The 16,618-nt window shown below is 40.4% G+C and overlaps 1 protein-coding gene across 2 annotated transcripts in view; it reads left to right on the top strand.

Moving 5' to 3' along the window:
- Window positions 1-7,541: 7,541 nt before the first annotated feature.
- LOC126276266 (uncharacterized) overlaps window positions 7,542-16,618 on the top strand; it is a 76,582-nt gene continuing 67,505 nt past the window's right edge. Inside the window, exons 1-3 of one of the 2 annotated variants that reach the window (XM_049977262.1) lie at window positions 7,542-7,671; window positions 7,841-8,016; window positions 9,567-10,001. The gene's annotated coding sequence lies outside the window, so the exon portion shown is untranslated. Of the gene's footprint in view, window positions 7,672-7,840; window positions 8,017-9,566; window positions 10,002-16,618 lie in introns of those variants that run through there. The other variant, XM_049977263.1, reaches the window with a different exon arrangement.

Raw genomic sequence — 16,618 nt, 5'->3', positions numbered from 1 at the left:
CTCAATGGGGGACAGATCCGGAGATCTTGCTGGCCAGGGTAGTTGACTTACACCTTCTAGAGCACGTTGGGTGGCACGGGATACATGCGGACGTGCATTGTCCTGTTGGAACAGCAAGTTCCCTTTCCGGTCTAGGAATGGTAGAACGATGGGTTCGATGACGGTTTGGATGTACCATGCACTATTCAGTGTCCCCTCGACGATCACCAGAGGTGTACGGCCAGTGTAGGAGATCACTCCCCACACCATGATGCCGGGTGTTGGCCCTGTGTGCCTCGGTCGTATGCAGTCCTGATTGTGGCGCTCACCTGCACGGCGCCAAACTCGCATACGACCATCATTGGCACCAAGGCAGAAGCGACTCTCATCGCTGAAGACGACACATCTCCATTCGTCCCTCCATTCACGCCTGTCGCGACACCACTGGAGGCGGGCTGCACGATGTTGGGGCGTGAGCGGAAGACGGCCTAACTGTGTGCGGGACCATAGCCCAGCTTCATGGAGACGGTTGCGAATGGTCCTCGCCGATACCCCAGGAGCAGCAGTGTCCCTAATTTGCTGGGAAGTGGCGGTGCGGTCCCCTACGGCACTGCGTAGGATCCTGCGGTCTTGGCGTGCATCCGTGCGTCGCTGCGTTCCGGTCCCAGGTCGACGGGCACGTGCACCTTCCGCCGACCACTGGCGACAACATCGATGTACTGTGGAGACCTCACGCCCCACGTGTTGAGCAATTCGGCGGTACGTCCACCCGGCCTCCCGCATGCCCACTATACACCCTCGCTCAAAGTCCGTCAACTGCATATACGGTTCACGTCCACGCTGTCGCGGCATGCTACCAGTGTTAAAGACTGCGATGGAGCTCCGTATGCCACGGCAAACTGGCTGACACTGACGGCGGCGGTGCACAAATGCTGCGCAGCTAGCGCCATTCGACGGCCAACACCGCGGTTCCTGGTGTGTCCGCTGTGCCGTGCGTGTGATCATTGCTTGTACAGCCCTCTCGCAGTGTCCGGAGCAAGTATGGTGGGTCTGACACACCGGTGTCAATGTGTTCTTTTTTCCATTTCCAGGAGTGTATATTTCGATTTTTTTGTGCAAAAGATGGTCCCTCACAGCCTCATTTTCACTATTCACTCGTTGTCTGTAAATATGTGTCATTTATATATGTGTATGTCTGTACTAGCAACATGCTAATATAAATAATCGTTCAATGCCAGACTTCGCCGCAGACAACTCTCACAACACAAGCAATTTTAGTGCTGATGTGTAAACGAAAATGGCCGCTGATGACAGTCAAGACTCGTTATGCAAATAAACCGCCAAAGGCACTACAGTAGACTCACTTGCCATGAGTAGTCGAAAAGTACAACGTAGTGCTTGTTTAAAACAGGTTTATTAAGTGTTCTTCCACAAAAGAGGCCAGGCATCTGAAATCGAGAACTGATTTATGTTTTGCAATGTACAGAGAAATAAAAAGCCTACCTTTGCCTAGACAAGAACATAAGTTGGTAAAATAATCTTCATTAAATAATCTTTTATGACAGCGAAACTTTCACCTCTATTGAAGGACAAAAAGACAGTTTCCAGGTTCGCAGGAGATCTTCCGTACAGTTTTGAAGGTAGGAGAGGAGATACTGGCAGAACTAATGTTGTGAGGACGGGACATGAGTCGTGCTTGGATAGCTCAGTTGGCAGAGCACTTACTCGCAAAAGGCAAAGGTCCTGAGTTCGAGTCTCGGTCCGGCATACAGTTTTAATCTGCCAGGAAGTTTCATATCAGCGCAAACACCGCTGCAGAGTGAAAATCCCATTCTGGAAACATCCCCCAGGCTGTGACTAAGCAATGTCTCCGCAATATCCTTTCTTTCAGGAGTGCTAGGTTCGCAGGAGATCTTCTGTAAAGTCGGGAAGATAGGATACGAGCTACTGGCAGAAGTAAAGTTTTGAGGACGGGGCGTGAGTCGTGCTTGGGTAGCTCAGTTGGTAGAGCACTTGCCTGCGAAAGGCAGAGGTCCCGAGTTCGAGTCTCAGTCCAGCACACAGTTTTAATCTGCCAGAAAGTTTCAAAAATACAGGCATTTTGGTCGCTCTTAGAGTAAAAATGATAGTACATTATGTTCCAAGTAACATTTGATGTGTGTGTACATAGCCTAGTAATTTTTGAAGTATTTGGATGATTCTTTTCCTAGTCTTTCACTTCTCAGCCATTTACCATCAAACATTTTGTGGAGAACATCCGTCATGAATTTTGCTTTGCCTTTTAACGAACTTATCATCATTAGTTTCTTCATTCTGGTAGCACATCTCAATTTTTTTCATGGCGAATGATATATCATAACCTCTCTTGCATTGCTTTGTGTAGTGTGTTGGTAAACTCATGAACGAAAGAGTAAGTCTCAACTTTGTCCACCCATCTATGTCACAAGGTGCTTCTACATGCCGTTTCACAACATAGTAGCAAACCCTTCTGTGATGCATGATTTAGAATAGTAGAGACACAGTGTGGAGATACATCAATGCAGCATTAACAGTACTGGAATACAGAAGACGATTGCCCTCTTCAAAAATTTAACGTTATAGTATCAATTACATTAATGTGGGAGCAGAAGTCACATGTCAGTGTTCCTTTATCTATTACCAACATAGAACCGAATGCCTGTTCATCTGAATGTATGTGGGACTACTATCATCTCCTAAACAGATGGATATAGATATTCCAACAGGATTTGGAACATAATATAGTGCAATTAAACTGCAGAATTTGAGGCTTATTCTTACTCTGCGTTTCTGCTAAGAGGTAGAAGTTTTTTGACAGGGAGTGTTGGAATGCAACAATTCTTGCTACAACAAGAGTGTTCAAAAGTAATGGGTACTTTGTAATTTTGTGTTTTTTATTAGTGAAATTTACACAACTGTTGTGTTGGTAAACAGGTCTGAAAAGAAGAATGACGCCAGCACTGTCTCACATCCTACTTCAGAGTCAACAGCATGCTCCACTGCACAGCAATCACCATCTTCAGACCTTACACCACTGACGCTAACAACGACAGTATCAACTAAACCACATGAAGCAGTAAAAACCACACACCCATCAAACAAAAGAAGAATGTCACCACCAGGCTACTACAAGGATCTTTTTATTGAAGAAAGCAGCAACCAACGTTGAAGTGAGTAGCGTGACAGTTCCAAGGACCATTAATCACTAGTAATTTTTTACCAGAATTTTCAGGGCGTAACTAATACAACTGCTGCAATGGAAGTACTTTTGCTTAACCACCTAAAGGATATATCATTTATGTGTAAGTGAACATTGATTAAAGGGAAACCAAGTTTGTACTGTTGAAATAACAGAATTTGAAATTATTAGTAGCTTCTATAGAGAGACTTTTATAGGTGGAGGAACATACATATATGTTCAGCAAGGAAGTGAATGCAAAGAAATTGAGCTCAGGAAGATAATAACATTGGAAAAGTATTCGAATATTGAGTTTGCAAACTTAAAGAACCAAAAATAACCATTTTGTGCATATACTGATCCCCATCAGGCAACTTTATGGCATTTTTGGGGAGTCTAGAAAGACTTCAGTTAATCAAGAAATTTTAAATACAATGTTATTGTAGATGGAGATTTAAATGTAAACTTTAAAATAATCTGTCAAAATGTCCCTTAAGTGAAAAATTTGTTATATTCAGACAATGTATCATGATTTTCATGATTTTTGGCCGAAAACAATACTGTAGTAATATGCTTTCCTCCATATTTGCCTCATGTGAGTTTTTGTTCCCTTAAATAAGGAAAAATTTAAAGTGCAGGTCTTTTACAAATATAGATGACATATAAAGTAGATCGCTGAGGAAACTAATTGGCATTAGAGATTAGGACAAATTATTTCTGAGATGTGGTTCCAGTTCCCAACTTGTTTATGAAATCTTCCAGTTTTTTATTAGTATATTAAATGCTCATCATGTTGCGAACATGAAACACATAACTAGAAAGACGAAACCATGGTATGCCCAAGACTTGGAGACTGTAAAGAATTAACTACTGCAGCTAAAGGGCTTAAGCAAAGTTAATAATTCTTTTGAAATTAAGGATCTGCAAAAAATTATCTAGAAACTCTACAAGAAAGAGTTACAGGTGGCTAAAGAAACATGCAACACTAATTTAATAAAAAAGTAGTAAAAACAGCAAAGCAGCCTGGTCAGTAATAGATAATATTAAGGGAGTAGTCAGGAACTCGTGATAATTCAGTTCTGGTGCCAGCAAACACATTCAACCAGTATCTTGTAAGCTGTCAAAAGAATTGGCAAGATAAACCCATTGAATGTTCTTGAAATTTTCAAAGACATGGAAAATTCATATAATACAGATACTTTTAATATGTCAAAGAACCTGCTGAAACAGTAATATATTACATTATAGTTCCGCTAACATATTTTATAAGCTTGTGTTACAGGAAGTGTTTTTCCTGATCCTCTCATATTATCCAACATGACTACTATCAAGTGAATCAAGTTGGAACCTGCAAACTATATACCATAGTCACTAATCTCAGTAATAGCAAGTGTTGGTAACATACCCACTGAACTACCAAATTTTAGTGTAGCAAATCAAAGACATGACTATAAAATAAGAACCAGTACTGTTAAGCCGATACCACAAAACAGACTGGCAGAACAAATAATAGTCATACCTACACGCAAACAACATGAACTGTGTAGACATGTCATAAGCATGCCAGTCACATAATATAAAGAAAAACTGCACAGCTTCTTGTTAGCTAACCCATTTTATTCTTTAGAAGTATTTCTAGAATGCCAAATATAACAATGTAAATATTTTGTAAAATTAATAAATAAATGTACTGATGATATCTATTGCATGTACAAAAGCTCAATGGTCAGTAAAGAATTTACTTCTGAATCTAAAAACATCGCAAATACAGTGTTCTAGAAGTGTTCCAGAAATTGGGAAAACACTCCGATAAATCTATAATATGTTATGGAAATATTTGATGTAATGAGCGTTTGGCGTCATTGGTCGGGGGGTGCCTTGCAAGGCAGGTCCGGCCCCTTGGTACAAGTCTTATTACATTTGACGCCACACTGGGAGACCTGCGCGCCTGATGGGGATGAAATGATGATGAAGACAACACAACACCCAGTCCCTGAGAGAGCCAGGTATCGAATCCGGGCCCATAGGATGGCAATCTGCCACACTGATCACTCAGCTATGGGGGCGGACACATTGATGTAGACTAAAAAATAATCTCAGTATTGTGTCCAGTATTCATCACTGTTGCTTTTACTTGCATTGCCCATGTTGGCGTCAGCACCACGATCCTGCCAACATTTTGTAAGAGTAACATTGTGTGTTGTCCACCCAAGTTTCATCGATATAAAAGAACTTACCACTTTGGTCTCTTAATGTCCTTACTTGTGTCAAGTATTTGGATTGCCTGTCGGTTACATCAGTTCTATTTACCAGAATGTGTCTTTTACATACAGGTCACCTTACAGTAAATACCATTTCACAGGGTCTTGTGGCAATAAGTAATTTTCGTAATTCAGGCACTGTGTTTTTGTCTATGTGAAAGTCCCCCAGCACTTGCCGAATTACCGATTTTGGGAAGCTGTTTACAAAAATGCATTTCTTTCTAAAATTCTTAATGCTCTTTCTTGGCAATGCTACTAAACCCAGTTGTTTATTTTATCATTCCATTCCGGTGGATCCTACCGTGGCAAGGTCGACTTTTGTATAAGTTGCAACCCTTTACTTGGGTTAGGCAATATTCGCCCTGAGTTCTTTTTGTGGCAACTCTTTAATAAAAGCTGTACTTACTTCAGGGACACCTGAACGCACTTTACTCCAGAGGCACCTCTTCTTTGTGTTGTGCACATTTTCATGTGATGTAGTACACTTATCCATCACTTCTGAATAACTAAATATATTACAAAATATAGTAATTGGACTATCTATCACTGGTTAACTATAATCACACAAACAGAATAAGCTAGGTTTCGAAAGGCATGAATTTCTTACAAGTGTACACCCTCATGAGGACTCAATAAGTCGACTTATATCTAGAAACACTTAACTTGTACACTGTCATGCCAACTTATGCAGAAGTTGATAGGTATTCTACTTTCTTACACGGTGTCACTTCCTCCACCATCGCTTGCAAGCAGCTTCCAGTAGGAGGGGGAGGCATCTGTTCTGGTTCATTTGACAGTGCAGATCTATGATTGTTTGGTTATACATACGCAAAGTTACTGCCCTGCCAAAGTAATAGGGTTAGGCTGCAACTAAGTATGTAAGTACTTTCTAAAGTGGCAAAATGTTCTTAAATGGTGCTATAGGAATATCATTTTGGATTCAGAAACTCCATATAATCACTTATTTGTGGTAGAGTAAGACACCATATTTTGAGGTGACAAAATGGATTGTAAAATATTGAAACTGTGAGTGGTAACTTGCTGAAGTTCATATTACTACAGAACAGCCAGTGCTACAAAGGTACTTTTTTATTTCAGTATAATGATGATAATTTTTTTCTTGCATCTTTGAGTTCATATATTACCTTGAAATAGAAATTTATTTGCAGTTTTAGACATTTAAAATTACTGTTGCCCCTCAGTAAAATTCTGTCTGAATATAACAGCGTTGATGTGGGCTCTATCAATGAGTAATGACTGTTCTGCACAATATTACAAAGTTTGGTTACAAAATGAATTACCGATACCATATCGGCGAAACAATTGTACAGAAACTCCATATAATCGCTTATTTGTGGTAGAGTGAACTATCAGAACCTTGACAAGATCTAAAAATAAAAACAGAGCTGACTTGTTGAGACAAAAACCTTACTTTCTGATCTACCTTCAGTACATGGAAGGTAATGTAAAATTTTAGAAATAGTGCTCTTCAGAATGCAGTGATCCCATTTACAGATATTCCAATGGTACTCGTAACGTAATGCGAGCTGGCAAGGTATCTTGCATATTTGTTGTATTAGACTTTTATACAGAACCAGAAATATAGCTCAGAATATTTCAAAATTGATTTTACTCATTAGAAAAATTTTTCGTGCGAAACATAATCCTCATCAGACAACTCCCTTATTATCATGTTTGATAGTCCCAAACGATTCGTACCAAGTGCCCGTTTCTATTTCCATCATATGTGGGCCCGATTTTTCTTCATCAGTTTCACTGCGCAACTCCCGTACGAATAATCTCGTTTGTGGCCATCTTGAAAGTCGCGTAAACAGCCTTTCCACTTCAGGCGTGTAGAAACACTTTAGTGCATGTGAGTGCAGTGGTGGGGGCAAGCATGTGCCTGTGGAAACTCGGCTTAATGAATCACCTCTCGCTGCGCTACAATATTGGACACTGGACAGAAAATGGAAAACTGATTTTGGGTGTGGTTGTAAAGCAGTCGCAGAGATCGTACGGGAAAGGCCACTTTCACCACCGCTGCTGCTCGCTCATGAGTTTACAGACCTTCGACCATAGGATATGGTCGAAGTTACAGACAGACTATAGTGGCGTGGCCAACTTCAGGCTGTGATAGTGGACTAAGCAATATACGTTTTGTCTTGTAGTTCTGTTACTTTGTTTATTGTAATGACGCCACGATACCCGCTGATGGCTTTGTGAATCGGCATTCGGGTAATCGAAAGTCAGCTTTGAACAATTTAATTTTAAAAACATCTGCTCATTTTGTATTTCACAATGTGTGATTCCGTTTCCTTTTGCATTTGTGTTTTCCATTGTTTAAATCCTAATGTGAATCATGTAAGTACTTTCAGACTATATGTCACAGACTTTATACTTCTAGTTTTCTGGACTTCGTACCGTTAGCGGGAAAACATCTCAGGCCAGCGGTATTGCTGCAAGTGGCGCCATTGTTCTCTGGTCAGTAGCAATTCAAGGCAGCCAATCAGCCATGTTTACTTTCCAGTGGGGTGTGTAGACCCATAGTGGGGTGGTTTATCATCCCATGAAAACACACAGGTTTGTTCCAAACTGTCTTCACAAATATTGAGTTGTTTAATGCTTAACCCGTAAACATTCGCGTATTGGACAAATATATTGTGAATACGGATTTCGCAATCATCCGCCGAGAGGGTAAAGCTGCTGATATTTTCAAACACTTTTGAATCGTCAATTTTTGTAGCCAGTGTTGAAACATGAAGTGTTTTGTGTGTGGATTGTTAGGGATGTGGCTTCAGGAGACCTTTTTCTGTTTTTGTTTTAGAACGCACTGATACGGAGATGTAGTTCGTCGTGTGACGGTATTTGTTTAAATCGAAAACATTTTTGTCATTACCAGAAAAGAACGACTACCATACTTAAATTCATCACGTTAGGAGCCTATGATGTTTCCTATGCTGTTTACTTGAAGATGAACTATGTTATAGTTCTGTTTCGCACGTATCTTGCATGGACCGACGTTTTTCCTGAAGTTTCAACGTGCTAAGACATATCCGATCTGTAGTTACGCTAGACTCATATTAGCCGTATTTGTTTTGATCTTTTAGTAGTGTATATTGTATTAAAAAAAAAGTTGCAGGCGTTGTTTATATACACTCAAAAGTTGATGAACGTTAATACCAGTGTTGTAGTGGGACAATTGGAATATACATTGACACATAATGTAGATAATGACAGTCATAAGAACTGGTTAGTACTATTGCTTTTTTTTTTATTTTTTTAGTCAGTCACAGATGCCTGTGTGCCCGGAACCTTTTATTTATTAATTCACTTAAATGTCAGCAGTTAGGACCAAAACGTATCAGGCGATTAATTCCGTTAAAAATCGGGCATTAATTCGTTTTATCCACATTTAAGATATGTACCGTAATAAGTTGAGGAATGTACTGAAATAACTGTATTGTAATGTAGGTTCCACAAGGGTGCGTTCGTTGCGATAAGACCCCTCGAAAGCATTTACTGTGTTGTTGATAGGGAGCCTTACTTCATTAGTTATCAGACTTTATTATGTGTGTGAAAAGAGAGTATTTGTGATCAATTAATGCTGGATATGAAGGTTTCTATGGTTTGCAAACTCCCCTCTGTCTCAAAGGAGGTGGATCCCTCACATTGTGTCTAAGAGTGGCATGCCCCTTCTTTCTAACCTTCTCCAACATAATCCTCTCTTCTAATCCTTTCGAAAGTTGTGTTATTTTGTTTAGAGAGTGAGTGAGTGAGTGTGTGTGTTTGTGTTTTGGCAGTGCTGCTTTGTCAGTATTCAGTACATGTAGTGTGTTAGTTAAAGAGTGGAGGTTGAATAGGTAATTATGGGTCCCTTTTTGCTCCAAGCCATCATTATTTAACCACCTTCTTATCTATTTGTTGAAAATACTTTTAATGCAATTATAGTGTGAAGGCTGCTGTTGAAAATTAATTATGTACCTTTGTGTTCAGGATTATAGATCATTGAAATAAATTGTTCTGTGCTTACTGCCATGGAATTATTAACATTTTGACGTTGTTTTAGTGTAGATTTTCAGCTTGTTTCTTGTAGGACAAGTTATACATACATATATTTCTTTCTGTTCCAGTTTCAGAATGGGATGGAGCCTCTGTGTAGTCCATCTGCATAATTAGATGAAAAATAGATGTTGGCATCTTAGTGTTAAAACACATGTGGACATGGATAAATATGAAGAAACAGGAATGACGATTATATACTATAGATATTTCTTATATTAGTATGTGTGCTTGAGTTATTGCAGACTTATATCAAGGTAGCATTGTCAATAAACAACAATGCCACACATGAGTATTATTCACTAGAACTATTTTATGGAACTTTTATGCCATTTGGAAAGCCACTTTGAAACTGCTCTTAGCTAGAAGTTGTTTGGACATGAAGAATAAACGGAAAGTTGCTGTACTAGCTCACTCCAGCATTCCACATTACCGAACATCTCGTGAGCTAGAATCAATGATTTTTAACTTATGCTCTTCATTGCCGTCATGTTTCACATGCTGAGGTGAGTGCCTTGTTTGTTTATAAATTTACCCCAAATTGCTGTTGATTATTCACATGTTTCATGGATGATAATTGTCACTTCTCACTACAATGTAGAATTATTTTAGAACTTTTTCTCAGTGAAAAATGTGGCAGAATCCTGACTTTGTACAGACTGTCTTTGAGCAACTACTTCTTCCTTTTTTTATCCATATAGTGCTTTATACATAACTTGGGTTCAATCACTCTAAAAAAGTAGTATAAATGTATAATTCTGTACATGAAGCACAGCTTATATTTCTAATTTGGCATATTGCTTAGTAACATGTCACAGATTGGGCAGGATTTCTACTGGAGATCACTGCTGTGTAGTGAAACTTGTGGGAGAAAACTAGTTGTCATGTGATCTTCACAACACATGCCCAGCCCATTTGCCACTTTGCAATAGCAGCACTTGAAAACAGAGTGAGTTGGAACTTATTAGTGGTATGTGGTTGGCTGTCACGTTGGAACTTATTTGTGGTATGTGGTTGGCTGTCACCATTCACCTTACCTGAAACTTTGCCTGATACTCCATTTGTTAGTCACATTTATTATTTTGTGGTCTTTTTTGTATTTGTGTGCCCTTCACATTTGTGACTGCTCGTTGTTGTATCTGTATGTATTCAATCTGCCTAACTGTTACAAAATTGTAGGCCCATGTATTGCCACATTGTCATTAGGGTAAACTTCAATACTATTCCAAACTTTAAAAAAAAACTTAGTAACCTTGTCAATGTGCAGCAGTAGCGCCTCTTGCAGAAAGTTTGTGAAGTAGGACTGGTAGTCCATTTGTGACAAAGTTGAGAGTGAGTGTTAAAAAATCTTCAGAGTTAGAACACTAACACTATTTTGTTTCAATATTTTTTCAGCTATAGGTGTTGACTGAAGGGCTGGTCTGAGGTGTGGGTTAGGTTGCAGTGGTGTATGTTCTACAAACTTACATGAAGACCCAGCTTTAGTTTTGTTATCAGACTGGTAATGTTAGAGTGGGCCCATTGTATAAACAACACCGATTGTTGCTCAATTTGATAGAAGTTCAGAAATGGAACTCTGTTGAGGACTCTGCTCTGCAGAGCAAAAGGGGTTCAGTGTCGATCTAAGTTAGCGTGGTTATTGACATGATTACCATGCTTCAACCCTAGGTATTGATTGTAGTCATCAATAAACACTATTTGTCATCAAAAGTATTGTGTTAAAAGATGGAGGAAAGTACACTGAAAAAATTCTCCCCATATGAAAAATATTTGTCAAAGTACATGAAGGCAAAAAAGACGTTGCTGCTGATTTCAATTCACAGAACATCAGGACAGATCATGACTGAGAGTGTTTGAAAACATGTTATGAAAATACTAAGAAGAGAACGAAGAAGTCGAGTGCAGTTAAAAGGGTATAATTTACAGGTGCCCTTTATAGTTATTAAATTTAATATCTTTATGTAAGCAAAACTGTGTCAATATCTGTCAAGATTGAAATGCATATAACTGGAGTCGGTAATTTTGTCTGGCCTACTGTTACTGGAAATGGATAGAAGCTAATTGCAATCCTGGTTGCAGTTATTTCACATCATCAGTAATAGAAGTCAACTGTTAAGGCCTCTGTACATGGTTAAACAATTTGTCAAATTGTACTAGATTGGTCAAATTTTTGCCGATGTATGGTCAACTTTACATGTTTGTGAAACATAGTTTGACGTGTTGTGGAAGAATTTAGTTTGACTACAGACTTGACAGGGTGGCAGACATTGTGTTGATGTTTTGCCACAGATGCTACCACAATACAGGAGGAAGGATAGGTTGCAACTCGCTGTAAAGATGGCAAATTGAGTTGCAGACAGATGCAATGAAAAGACTGTTACACACTTAGCTTTTATCAGGAGCCTTCTTGAGAAAGGAACACATTCACACTGGCATGCACATCTCACAAAGACATTGCCACCAACTCCGGCAGCTCAGACCGTAATGCAACTGCTATGTGGAACAAAAGCAACAATCTGGAGGGGACGGTTAGGGATAGCGTGGTACAGTTGGGGGGAGAGAAGAGCTCTGCCTGGTGAGGTGTGCGGGGCCTATGTGGAGGTCCAGCAGGAGGAAGCTGTTGGGGAGGAGGGGGGATGGGGAGCAGGAAAGGAGAGGAGCATCCATTCAGGAGTCCATCTATGCCCTGGAACAGTCCCACTGTGGTGTTTGTGTGGGTCCCGGCACACGTCGGAATCCCCGGCAACCAACTTGCCGACAGGCTGGCCAAACGGCGACACAGAAACCGCTTCTGAAGATAGGCATCTCCGAAGCTGACCTGCGTTCTCTCTTACACAGCAGGGTTTTCCAGCTTTGGGAGATGGAATGGCATATCAGCACGCACAACAAACTGCGTGTCATTAAGGAGACTATGAATGTGTGGAAGTCTTCCATGCAGGCCTCTCGCAGGGAATCAGTTGTCCTCTGTCGGCTCCGCAATGACCATACATGGCTAATGCATGGTTACCTACATCATTGCGAGGACCCACCTCATTGTCGTTGTGGCTCCCGAATGACAGTCGTCCACCTCTTGCTGGACTGCCCACTTTTAACCACTCTGCGGCAGACTTTTAACTTTCCCAGCACCCTGCCTTTGGTGTTGGGTGACAATGCCTCTACAGCAGCTTTGGTTTTACATTTTATCTGAGAGAGTGGGTTTTACACTTCTATATAGGTTTTAGCGCATGTCCTTTGTCCTTACGTGTTCTCCACCCTAGTGCTTTTAGGGTGGAGGTTTTAATGTGTTGCGGAGTGGCTGGTTTTCCCTTTTTATTCTCGTGGTTGGCCAGCCACTGTAATATACTTTCACGTTTTACTCTCTTTTGTCCCTAGCGTGTCTCTGTTGTTGTCCTCATTTGTTCCTTTTAGTGTTTGTTGCCTTCCCTTCATTCTTGTGGCTTTTCCTTTCTTTCTGTTTTGTGTTATATGTTTCGTCCGTCTTATTCTTACACTTTTGGCATTGTTTTATTAGGAGCAAGGGACCAATGACCTTGTAGTTTGGTCCCTTCTCACGCCTTCAACCAACCAACCAAAGGAGAGGAGAGGGGAAGGGGAAAGGCGAGTGGGTCCATTGGCAGAGAGTGGCACACAATAAGGGTGGGGATGTGAATAGGAAGTGAGTGATAAGACAGAGGGTTGGAAACTTTTGGGTAGTGGGGCAAAGAGAAGTGGAATGTGGAGTTAGTAAAGTGGTCCAATCTGACCAATAATAATAATACCACCACCCATTTTTGTGTCTCCTTTGCAAATAATACAAGGACATTGTATGTCATTTTACCTGTGTTTGTGCCATTCAGTTGTCAGCCCCTGCCAGACACAGACAGAAGATTATCTTAATGTCATATTGTTAATTCTGGGAAAGTAATTAGTTAATCATTTGACTACAGTGGACAGGTTAAACCATTATGCTATGCAACTCCCCAGATACTGTCAATCTGTGTCCATAACCTTACTCTGAAAACCACTGCAAAGTGCATGGCAGAGGGTACATCCTGTGTACTAGTTATTAGGGTTTCTTCTCATTCCATTCACTTATGGATGCAGGAAGGATGATCATTTGAATGCCTCCGTGCTTTTTGTAATTCTTCTTAACTTGTCCTCGCAATCCCTATATGCATGGTATGTAGGGAGTGGTGGTATATTCATAGAATCATTATTTAGGCCTATTGTCAGGTCTTGTAACTTCGTTAGTAGACTATCTCGGGATAGTTTACATCTATCTTCAAGTCTGCCAGTTGTTTCTTCATCATCACTGTGACTCTCTCCCATGTACCAAACAAACCTGTGACCATTCATTCCACCTTCTCTGTATATGTGCAATATCCCCCGTTAGTCCTATTTGGTAAGGGTCCCACACACTTGAGCAATTTCTAGAGTGGGTTGCACGAATAATTTGCTGTCAATCTCCTTTGTAGATTGACTGCACTTTCCCAGTATTCTACCAATAAACCGAAGTCTACCACCTACTTTACCCACAATTGATCCTGTGTTACACTCAAGTATTTGTATGAGTTGGCTGATTCCAACAGTCACTCATTGACATTATTGTCATAGGGTACTAAGTTTTTTTTCGTTTTGTGAAGTGCACAAATTTGCATTTGTGAACACTTGAAACAAGTTGCCAATCTTTGCACCACTTCTTACCAAGATCTGACTGACTGTTTATGCAGCTTCTTTATAGATGTACCATCTGCAAACAGGCTGAGATTACTATTTCAGGGTTGCCACAAGTTCTGGAAATCAGGGAATTTCTAATGTGTTAGGGAAGTCATGGAAATTTGTCTCAGTAGATAAAATGGTTTGTTTACTCAGATGTCATCTATAGTCACAGGCTGGGCGCAACTGAGTATGTGCACTGCTTCCATACTTCCTCATTCTTACTGCTTCTTGCCTTCCTACCATTCCCCTCAACTTGCAGTCAGTGCTGTCACCACTTTTTGCCACTAGCCTAGCACCTACCAACAAGAGGCAGGGAAGCATGAGGAGTGCTTTGTATATATCTCATTCCGGGACTGTTGATGCAGCAGCATGTGTGCATGCGTTGTCGGAGTTGTTATGTGAAAGTGTGCGTCCTCTAGTTTTCTGACAGAGGCTGTGCCAGAAAATTCAGTTGTGAGCGTGATTGTCTTTTCTACGTGCCTGTCTGTGGTTCAGCAATAATCTTGATGATGAGTTGCTACCTATCCTCAGGAGTATTGATACTCAGAGTATTTGCGCAAGTTATCTCTTGCATGGATTGATCATCAAAGCCTCATTTCGTCAATAAAGTGTCTGTGACACATGAAAAGCTGGCCACACAAGTGGACTTCCACGATGGGCCAAAACTGCAGCCCATTTCTGCGGGTATCTCTAACGGATTGGGCTTGCCATTCTGAAACCTATCGTTTCCCACTGATGCATGGGCCCTGTCCATCTGATCCAGCCTCACTGCACTGACCTCACCTGGCCGTAGGCCAGGTCTGTTTGTGTGTGGCATAATGCTTCGAATTTTTGTGGTATATCCATGGACCCACCAGGACCGTAGTACTCCTCAGCACGTCAGAGGCCATGGGCAACGGATTTCAGGAATTGCGACTTCTCACCACAATTACATTGCACAGTGTGGTGATTCATAGACATTTTATTTATTTTGTTGCATTTTGGGACTTTGAAAGTAGTTGATATATTAGAAAGTATATTCGGATGTTGAATTGCAAGTCTTCGTTCAGGTGATGCTGCATTGGGGGACTTGCATATTGGTGGTCATGAAATAAGGACAACACAACGCCCAATCCTGAGTGGGGAAAATCTCCAACCCTGGCCTGCTGTATGGTAGGCAATGCGTTACCACTCTGCTAAGCGGGTGCACACATAATACCTCTAAAATAATTAACGTAACACAGTGGGTAATAGTAGACAATAACAAACATAGTAGAGCCAACATTTCATTGGTGGTCACCTGTATTGTTTGTTTACACAACTCTTCCTCGCCTTACACACTTGTTCCAAGAGCCGTACTTTTTTGTTAGGTTATTTCTTAAATCACTGACTGTATTTGAAATCTGTCTTGTGATTCAAGGAAATGCATATTTTTGTCACAAAATGTGTTTAGTTTTATTGAAATAAAATAACAACAGTGGTCTTAATGAAATGCATATACCATTTGGCTTGCTTTCTCCATCTAAAATGATTTGTAACAAAAGATGTTGATGTTAGTACTTAAGATATTTCCTCACATGTTTAGTAATACAGAAATCCTTATATTTTTTGTCAACTTAAGTCTTTACCACCCTTGAGATCACAAAATCTGTCAGGGAAAAAAGCTTAAAGTTGTCTGGAAATCAGGGAATTTTACTTGGGGGAACTTTTGGCAATCCTGTATTTATATTGTCTGCAATAACATTACCGTATTTACTCGAATCTTAAGCCACACTTGAAAAATGAGGCTCAAAGTCAAGGGAAAAAAAAAATTCCCGAATCTAAGCCGCACCTGAAATTTGAGACTTGAAATTCAAGGGGAGAGAAAAGTTTTAGATCGCACCTCCAAATCGAAACAAAGTTGGTCCATTTTAACATGAGACACAATTCAGGTCGAATGAATGACGATACAGCAACAGTAGTTCGGTTCGAGTCGCAAGCTTAGCACTTAAGCTTTACCAAGTAGCCATTGCTATAAGTCAGGTGCTCCGTCCGTATTTATACAGGTACCCTTTCTTTTTTATGTGCTTCGTCTCGTTTGAATCGATTGCTATATTTTGCTTTGATCTGGTAAGTGCTGTTCTCTTTATTATAGGCGTTTACGTCACTCTAAGCTGAACATGCATTTCTGTACTGTGTCATGCACTGTTTGTCTCATTCTGATAATGAGTGTTTATGTCCTGTCACTGCTCGCGGCATGGCTTGCTTTTGTGCTCGCTACCGCCGCTTACAACGGAAAAAAAAAAAAAAGAGAGGAATTGTCTCATTAGCGAAACAATGGCAAGAGACTGCTATTTGTTGTTACTTACACTGCTGCTTTCATTTATAATGATCAACAAGAACCAAATAATAGACTGCGTATGAGAAGCTGTTCTGAACGAGAGTTTAGCAAAAAATTTTCTCAGTT

This window comes from Schistocerca gregaria, chromosome 1 (assembly GCF_023897955.1).
Source record: "Schistocerca gregaria isolate iqSchGreg1 chromosome 1, iqSchGreg1.2, whole genome shotgun sequence".
Taxonomy (NCBI): domain Eukaryota; kingdom Metazoa; phylum Arthropoda; class Insecta; order Orthoptera; family Acrididae; genus Schistocerca; species Schistocerca gregaria.
Note: the sequence above shows the minus strand (reverse complement) of the source record. Positions and strands in the feature narration are given on the sequence as shown.